The sequence below is a fragment of the Mastomys coucha genome, unplaced genomic scaffold (assembly GCF_008632895.1).
Source record: "Mastomys coucha isolate ucsf_1 unplaced genomic scaffold, UCSF_Mcou_1 pScaffold16, whole genome shotgun sequence".
NCBI classification, from domain to species: domain Eukaryota; kingdom Metazoa; phylum Chordata; class Mammalia; order Rodentia; family Muridae; genus Mastomys; species Mastomys coucha.
Window position 1 is genome coordinate 34730550 of NW_022196898.1, and position 7726 is coordinate 34738275.

The 7726-nt window shown below is 39.6% G+C and overlaps 1 protein-coding gene and 1 non-coding gene across 4 annotated transcripts in view; one reads left to right on the top strand and one right to left on the bottom strand.

Moving 5' to 3' along the window:
- Positions 1-7726, bottom strand: part of Fam160a1 (family with sequence similarity 160 member A1) — a 256635-nt gene that overhangs the window by 161969 nt on the left and 86940 nt on the right. For all 3 annotated transcript variants that reach the window (XM_031374231.1, XM_031374229.1, XM_031374230.1), the window contains exon 2: positions 4519-4639. The gene's annotated coding sequence lies outside the window, so the exon portion shown is untranslated. The remainder of the gene's footprint in view (positions 1-4518; positions 4640-7726) is intronic.
- On the top strand, positions 7256-7374 carry LOC116094625. Its single transcript, XR_004120243.1, has one exon. It is a non-coding gene; the product is annotated as a 5S ribosomal RNA (ribosomal RNA).

Here is a 7726-nt window from a genome sequence, read left to right on the forward strand (position 1 = left end):
AATTCAGAAATCCGCCTGCCTCTGCCTCCCAAGTGCTGGGATTAAAGGCATGCACCACCACCGCCCGGTGGAATACATTCTTATCATGTGTGAGGCTCTGGAGTCTGTCCACAGTACAGGAAGAAATTACAGAAAAGACAAAAGCTTTGAAAGTTCCTCTAGTCAAGAACAGAGAAAAGACTGAAAGACAAGAGAAAGACAGGCAAATACCAATCGCAATAAGAACACACTTAAAGACTAAAACTAATATTGAGATAAAGGAGGCATCACTCCTAAGGAACCCTTGTAGAGACTCCACACACACAGCAGGGCAGTAAGGAGTGGGGCTCCCTAGAACCACTGTTTAAATGATTTGTATGGACCACCTAGAGCAAATACTTAGGAAACTTCTAAGTTTACAAGGGTTAAGAAGTTCTTTTCACAGTGAATTGCCTTACCATTGAGAATAAATCTCATGAAAAGGAAAAAAAAAAGAGTAATCTGAGTAGATTTGAAAAAAAAAAATCAGACTTTTCAAGGAAAGAAATCAAACACGGTTGGCTTTTATGAAAAAGAATCCAAATTGCTGGTGCATATAAAGTTCTGGCCTCTCGGTTTCAGTTACCAAGCCCAGAGAAGCCATTTACACCATGTTGGCTCATGGAGCTGGAGGAGGAGAGATACCTGCCTAGTCTAGACCTGCAGCTATGAGAACTGTCTGGGAGAGCTGCCTGGACAGCAGATAACTGGGTCACCTGAAACCAGCCAAACTGCCAGCAGAGCGAGTGTGAGGTCAGAGGTTGAGTCCTGAGGCTGTGTGAGGGGAAGTATTTGTTTTCTTTGATGGGTTTGGTATTTTGTTTTTGTTTGAGGGGGTGATTTGGGTAAGCCTGGGAACAAGCTCTAAAAGGTTGAGAACCCCTAATCTACCTGCTCAGGGGACCAAGGGCAGGAACACATGTGACTTCAGCAACAGCACATAGCTATCAATAGGTCTAGGGTCAGGCTCCAACATGCCCTGTAATCAACATGATGGCTCATTAACACAAACTGGGTTCTGCCCTAGGGGTTTCTGATTTAACCCCAAAATGTGCATCTCTCACAAGTTCCCAGTAAGGATGACTGGGCTCATCTGAGGCCAATGTGTAGAAAATTCCTGTCATGGAGATGTTAGAGATGTTCTCTGAGTGTGACAGGAGCACTCAAACACCAAAAGATATTTCAAAAACTATGCTGAAAATAAAACAGGTGCCAGTGTGGTGGCTCATACCTGTAATCCCAGCACTTGGACTTCCATGAGTTCAAGGCTACCCTGAGCTACTGAGTGAAATCCTGTCTCAAAACAGACAAAAACCCAGAAAAGTAAACAGTATACATAATTGAACACAAATATTCTAAATTATTCAGGTCTATTAGAGACTTAGAGACTTTAAATGATGGGAACAAACCAAACAACAGGGAATGAAATTATGAAGTTCATAAACTATATGAAGAGACAAAAGAGGCTAAACAAACAAAAACACTTTAAGTACAAAAGAAAATAGATATGGACTCAAACCTAAGAGATTATAAAGAGGTATGTGCAAATAAAAATGTTTAAACCTCAGTCTTTTAGTTTTTGGTTTTTTATTTGTTTGTTTAGGTTTTGGTGTTTGGTTTTGTTTGTTTGTTTTGTTTTTAATGTAGCCACTTGACTACCCAACCATAACTCATTTTGGAAGATCCTTTAGTTGTTATTTACTTAGAAAACTCTAGTCCCAAACAACTCTTGAGGACAGATTGCTGTTGAAAATCATTTTTTACAGTGGCCTCCCACTGGTTCGCATGGAGCCTGAGAAACCTCAGAGGCCTTCCCATCACCCTCCCTGCGTGACCCGCATCCCCAGCACGCTAGCACCAAGGCTGCATTCCAAGGCTGCTCTAACTGCTGCTCTCTTATTTAGACAGCTCTTAACCCTCAAATAGTATATTCAAATATGTAATTCTCCTTCAACAGCTCAGAATATCTGTAATTGCCTCTGTCTGCCTGCTATTTGTCTTACTGTTCTGTGAACATCCAACATTCATAACAGATGAATTCTGCTGATGGCACCTCCTCAGGATGATCCCGCATGTGTTATGCTGTGCCTCCTGGATGCTTTAAAGTCCATTTTCAGATCCATTTACCATTTGTGTTCCTGCTGTGCACATTTAGTGTCTGTTATCTTTTCCTCCCAAGACATGCATGTGAATGTTAGATCCCGTCATTACCCAAGTCACTGTTACTCCTACACAGACACTGTTCCCTCTGACTTCTAGATATCTCCATCAGACTCTAAGCCTTATATGTTAGAATATTTGCTCTCATATCCCATAATCTCTTTGTACCTCCAAACGTTCTCCTGACCTTGGCCAAAGAAACAAAAACAAAAAACTTCATTTCTAAAAGTACGATGTTTAGAGTCTAACCATTAAAACAAACAAACAAACAAGAGCCCAAGGACACTATGAAGAATCATTCTTTCAATAAATACTGCCTACTGGAGCCAAAAGGCAAGAATAGTCCCAAACAATGTCTATGCAGGTGAATAGCTGGAGACGGATCCAAAGTTTTGACAGGATTCCTTAGTGCCCAGTCTTTACCGTCTAGATGTTGGCTCCACTCAGGACCTAGAAACTAGTGCTTTAAACCATTGGAGGAAAACAGAAGGTAGAATTGCAGGAATATAATGAAAAGTTTCCTACCAAAGCAGCTGCTTCATTTCATGTTAATATTTCCTTTCATTTGAAGGCTTTGAAGAATTCACAAGACCTCAGGACAGCAGAAAGACATCCTGTCTTTCCAGAGCATAAGCACGGCCCAACCTCAGCATAATGTTTACTGAGAGACACTGCACTGAATGCTCAGTGTGGAGCAGCACGGCTTCCAGGGGCCTCCGCTGCCACCCTGTTAGTCTCTGCCCTAGATTTACTAGGCCATTTGAAAAGTAGATGTTTAATACAAGTTAATATGTGGCATCTAGATGAAAATTTTACATGCCCATTTGCATCCAGATAAAAACATTTCCCTTTCTAATATAGCCATAAAGTTTAAATATTTTATTCAATTTTATCCAATTATCTCTTCAATTTGACCTTATAAGTTATTCAGAAATATAATCTTTGTCAAGACAACATGATAAATTACTGCATCCAAAGTAAAAATGAAGTAAATAACTATAAAACAGATATGTTTAGGTGTATATACATGTATATGCACTCATGTATATATACATGCATACATACATACATACATAGAAGTTTGGTTTTGTTCTTTACGAGGTGTCAATGTTTGGTGGCACTCATAAAATGCTGATTCCCAGCCCCTGTCATGACAGGAATCTAGTAATCTGAATTGTACTTGTGTGAAGGACTGAACTCAGGACTCACTCATGCTAAGTATATTCTCTACCACCAGCCCTGTAATTTGAAACTTTTAATGTGTACTTTAACAAGCACTCTGATAACGTTTTGAGAAACATTCCAAAACACCTGCAGGGAGTCGTTTATAAGAGGCAAATTAAAAAGGCTGAGAGGTATACAGCAGAAGAGAGGTCGGATATCACCTTATTTAACCTGATTAATAAAGTAACATTTCTGTAACCATGACAGATTGATTGATCTTAATAAGAAGGAACAACAATATTTATAAGCCAAATAAATCATGTTTCTCTGTAAATGACATGGTCTAATCACTTTATTTTTAACAATATCATCACTGTTTAAGCACACACTCCCTTCTAGGCATTCAATTACATACAGAGACAACAAAAAGGTAAACTATTTGCCTTATATTAGTTCTTCTTTATGGTTTTGGTCAACATAATAGTATTTCTACTTAGCCAAAAGAATTTTCCTTGTTTCTCAAATACAGTATCACAGTGCTGACAGATGTCTCCACAGAAAACGGGATAATTAAAAGAATGCCGGGGGGGGGGAGTAGCAGGGGTGGGGGGGCACAAAATGCATTCCCAAAGAAATATTTTGTAAATATTTGAGTAGAAAATAGAGTGTAAATTCTCAAAAATTGTTTTAAACATGATGTTCACCTGGATGTACAGATTATATTCAAGTAGAGCTTGATTTAAAAACTAGTTTATTAAATATAACTGGATATATACCAATAGCAACCCCATAAAGATCCTAGTTTGCTTTCTGTTGCTATGATAAGACCATGACCAAAAAGCTACCTATAGAGGAAAAGCTTTACTTCATCAGCTTACAGTCTACCAACTGAGTGAAACCAAGGCAGGAACTCAGAGGCAGAGACTGAAGCAGAAACCATAGACAAGCACTGCTTACTGATCTGCTCCATGGCTCGTTTTTTCTTATAAAATGGAGGACTACCTACAACAGCTGGTACTACTCACAGTGGGCTGGGCCCTGCCACATCAATCATTAAGCAAGAATATGCCCCATGGGCCAGTCTGTTTTGATGAAAGCTATTCCTCAGCTGAGGTTCCCCCTCCCAGGTGACTCCCAACAGACGCAAACTAACAAGAACAGTAAGAAAAACATTACCTGTGAATGCTTTCTTCAGTAGCACGCTGTTGGGTTGTATTTGTTCCTTTCACCTTTCACAGGCGGTAAAGGACTTCTCTAACATTTGGTTCTGTCCAGAAACCACCAGAAGACTCAAAATCTACAGAAAGGAAGGAAATGCCTTGTCATCACTAATAATAAATTACAAATACAAATCTATATTCTTCCTATTTGTGTACTGGGAGAGGTGTCCTCAGGTTACACTTGTCTTTATCATAAAAGTAAAAACATATGGAGAAGTCTCAGAGACTTTGCCATTGTTCTTGGTGGCCCCCTGAACTAGATGGTAAGACCCTATTGCTGAAGACACCACACCTTGTGATTGCAGGGCATGGAGAAATTAAGCTGGAACTGAGCTGCAACCTTCCTCCCTGCTGACTATCTTTTATATCACCAGAAGATGCTATGCAGGCCACGGAGGTAAAAAGACATCAATAATCTTACCCAGTGGAGGACCCTATGAACTACAATACTAACCTGCCAATAAGATATGCCCACTAGTGCAATAAAGGCATGATGGTAATGAAGGTAAACAACTGCTTTCTAATTGGAGTAGGGATCCACTCCATAGGAGGAAAATTAGGCCTGGTTCTGCCAACCTATGCAAAAGCCCATGGCTGGGGAAGTAACAGACTTAGTAGGCGAACATACTGTTGGTTGTTCTCCTAAATGGATATGTAGTCAAATGGTCTTCAAATATTAATGTTTATACCTGTCTTTCTTACTTTTTTTTTTTGTTGGTATGATAACATACCCTGACAAAAGCAACCTAAGGCAGAAAGAAATGCTTTTATATTGGCTTACAGTTTCAGGATATAATCTATTATGGCAAGAAAGTCACAGGCCAACTGGTATCAAGAGACCAACTGGTCACACTGCATTCATAGTCAAGAAGCAGAAAGCAGTGGTTGTTTGTGCTCAGCTCCTGTTTCTTCTTATAGTCTAGATCCCCAACCCAGGGAATGAAGCTACTCACAGTGGATGAGTCTTTAACTTCAATTAACCTAGTCCAAATAATCCCCACAGGCAAGCCCAGAAGTATCTCTCTCAGGAGATTCTAGAACGAGTTGATAACTAAGATTAACCATTCCAACATCTATAGGTCAGAGAAGCTTCCTTTTGAGGTAGTCAGTGGTTAATGCAGAGATTCATAACTGTTAAAACAGCTGATAGTGACTAGTGAGTGCTTCACCCTACATGAGACATCTCTATCACCCTCATCTGAGGCTCAGAGAACATCCCAAATGAAGATGCAAAAAGATACAGATGTAGAGAAGTGCTATGAACTGCTATTTCCTAGACACGGCACTCAAGATCACAGAAGCTGTGGTTACCTATACAAGACTTGCAACAACAACAACAACAACAACAAAACATTGAGTCCATCAACATTCCATCATGGATGAATAGAGGGCTCATGAGGCTCATTAGGAGGTATGGGCAATTAATGGCTGCTGGAGAACTGGAAGCCAGTTTTCTTTAGTGGTATAGCCACTATTAAGTTCACAGTTCAATAGGCAACCCCATGTGCACACTCATAGAAGCAACCCTAATACTTTTTTCAAGTCATGAAGGTAGCTAAGGACTTGTTAGGAAGAAAAAACCATAGGAAGTATAAGGAGTATAAGGACAGTAAAAGGGTGATACTGTGGTCAAAGTGTATTATATGCATATATGAGAAGTCAAAAATAAATATTTTTAAATTTTTAAGTAAGCAAAAAGTATATTTTTATCCCAAAGCATGAATGCTAGCCAAAAATATGAGAAAACCCTGCTAGGCAGCAGAAAGTAGCAAAAAATTCTTCCATCTTCTTTAAGATTATTTTCATTAGTTTTATCTACTAATGTCTGTGTGAAGGAAAGTCATATGTGTGCAGTGCCCACAGGAGCCAGAGGTGGCGCTGGCTCTCATAGAGCTGGAATTACAGGTATTTGTGTGATGCCTGAAGGGATGGAGACCCAACTCAAGTCCTCTGTAAGAAGAGCAAGTGCTTTTTAACCTGTAAGTCATCTCTGCAACTCTGATTCTTCCATCTTGTGTTATTAAATAATTACATATGCTTTCAGAAAAGAATAAAAACATATGAAGCTAAATAAATCCACCCCATAAATCAACAGCATCATTAACATAACATGATAATATATAGTCAAAAAGGGACCAAAGTAATTTTTCTGAAAAACTTTAAAAAAAAAATGGGCAATATTCCTAAAATGTCTCCTAGTACCTATCTAAATAAGAAAAATTGAAAGTTTAACTTTTGCTCTCCCTGGCCAAAGTCTGTTCTCAGACATGTGTCTATCATCAGGCCTAACAAACAGGCGAGTCTTACAACACAGGCACATGACTCCATCCCTATTGTGCAACAAATAAGCTGGAGGTATTCAAACAGAGTATCTAACATGAAAAACCCCAAATGCTTGGAGGTGTGGAAGGTAAAACTAGGATAGATACGAGGTAAAATCACAATCTTATCACTCAACATCACAATGGATGAAAAGCTGGAGAAAATTTGCAAAGAAAACAATTTTTAAGAAAATAGGAGTCGGCCAGGTGGTGGTGGCGCACCTTTAATCCCAGCACTTGGGAGGCAGAGGCAGGTGGATTTCTAAGTTTGAGGCCAGCCTGGTCTACAGAGTGAGTTCCAGGACAGCCAAAGCTATACAGAGAAACCCTGTCTCGAAAAACCAAAAAAAGAAAGAAAAAAAGAAAATAAGTGTCTACGGCCATACCACCCTGAACGTGCCTGATCTCATCTGATCTCGGAAGCTAAGCAGGGTTGGGCCTGGTTAGTATTTGGATGGGAGAACACCTGGGAATACCGGGTGCTGTAGGCTTAGATAAAAAGAAAAGAAAAGAAAATAGGAAGTACTGTAATTTTAATAAAGGAAAACATTTAAATGCCCAGTGACAGGGAAGCAGTCAACTATACCTGTTACTACAATAATTTATCTTGCATAATTCTGTTAGTGATCAGTAGGTTTGATGAGTTTATAATAAGATGAGCAACTGGCACTTATACGATAGAGAAGGAAGACATTCCAGGCCTGCTGACATCTTTAATTCCAGCTGAGCCAGGAGGCTCATGAATCAGAAGTCAGCCTGGAACTACACATGATTAAAGGAAGGAAGGAAGGAAGGAAGGAAGGAAAGAAGGAAGGAAGGAAGGAAGGGAGGGAGGGAAGAAGG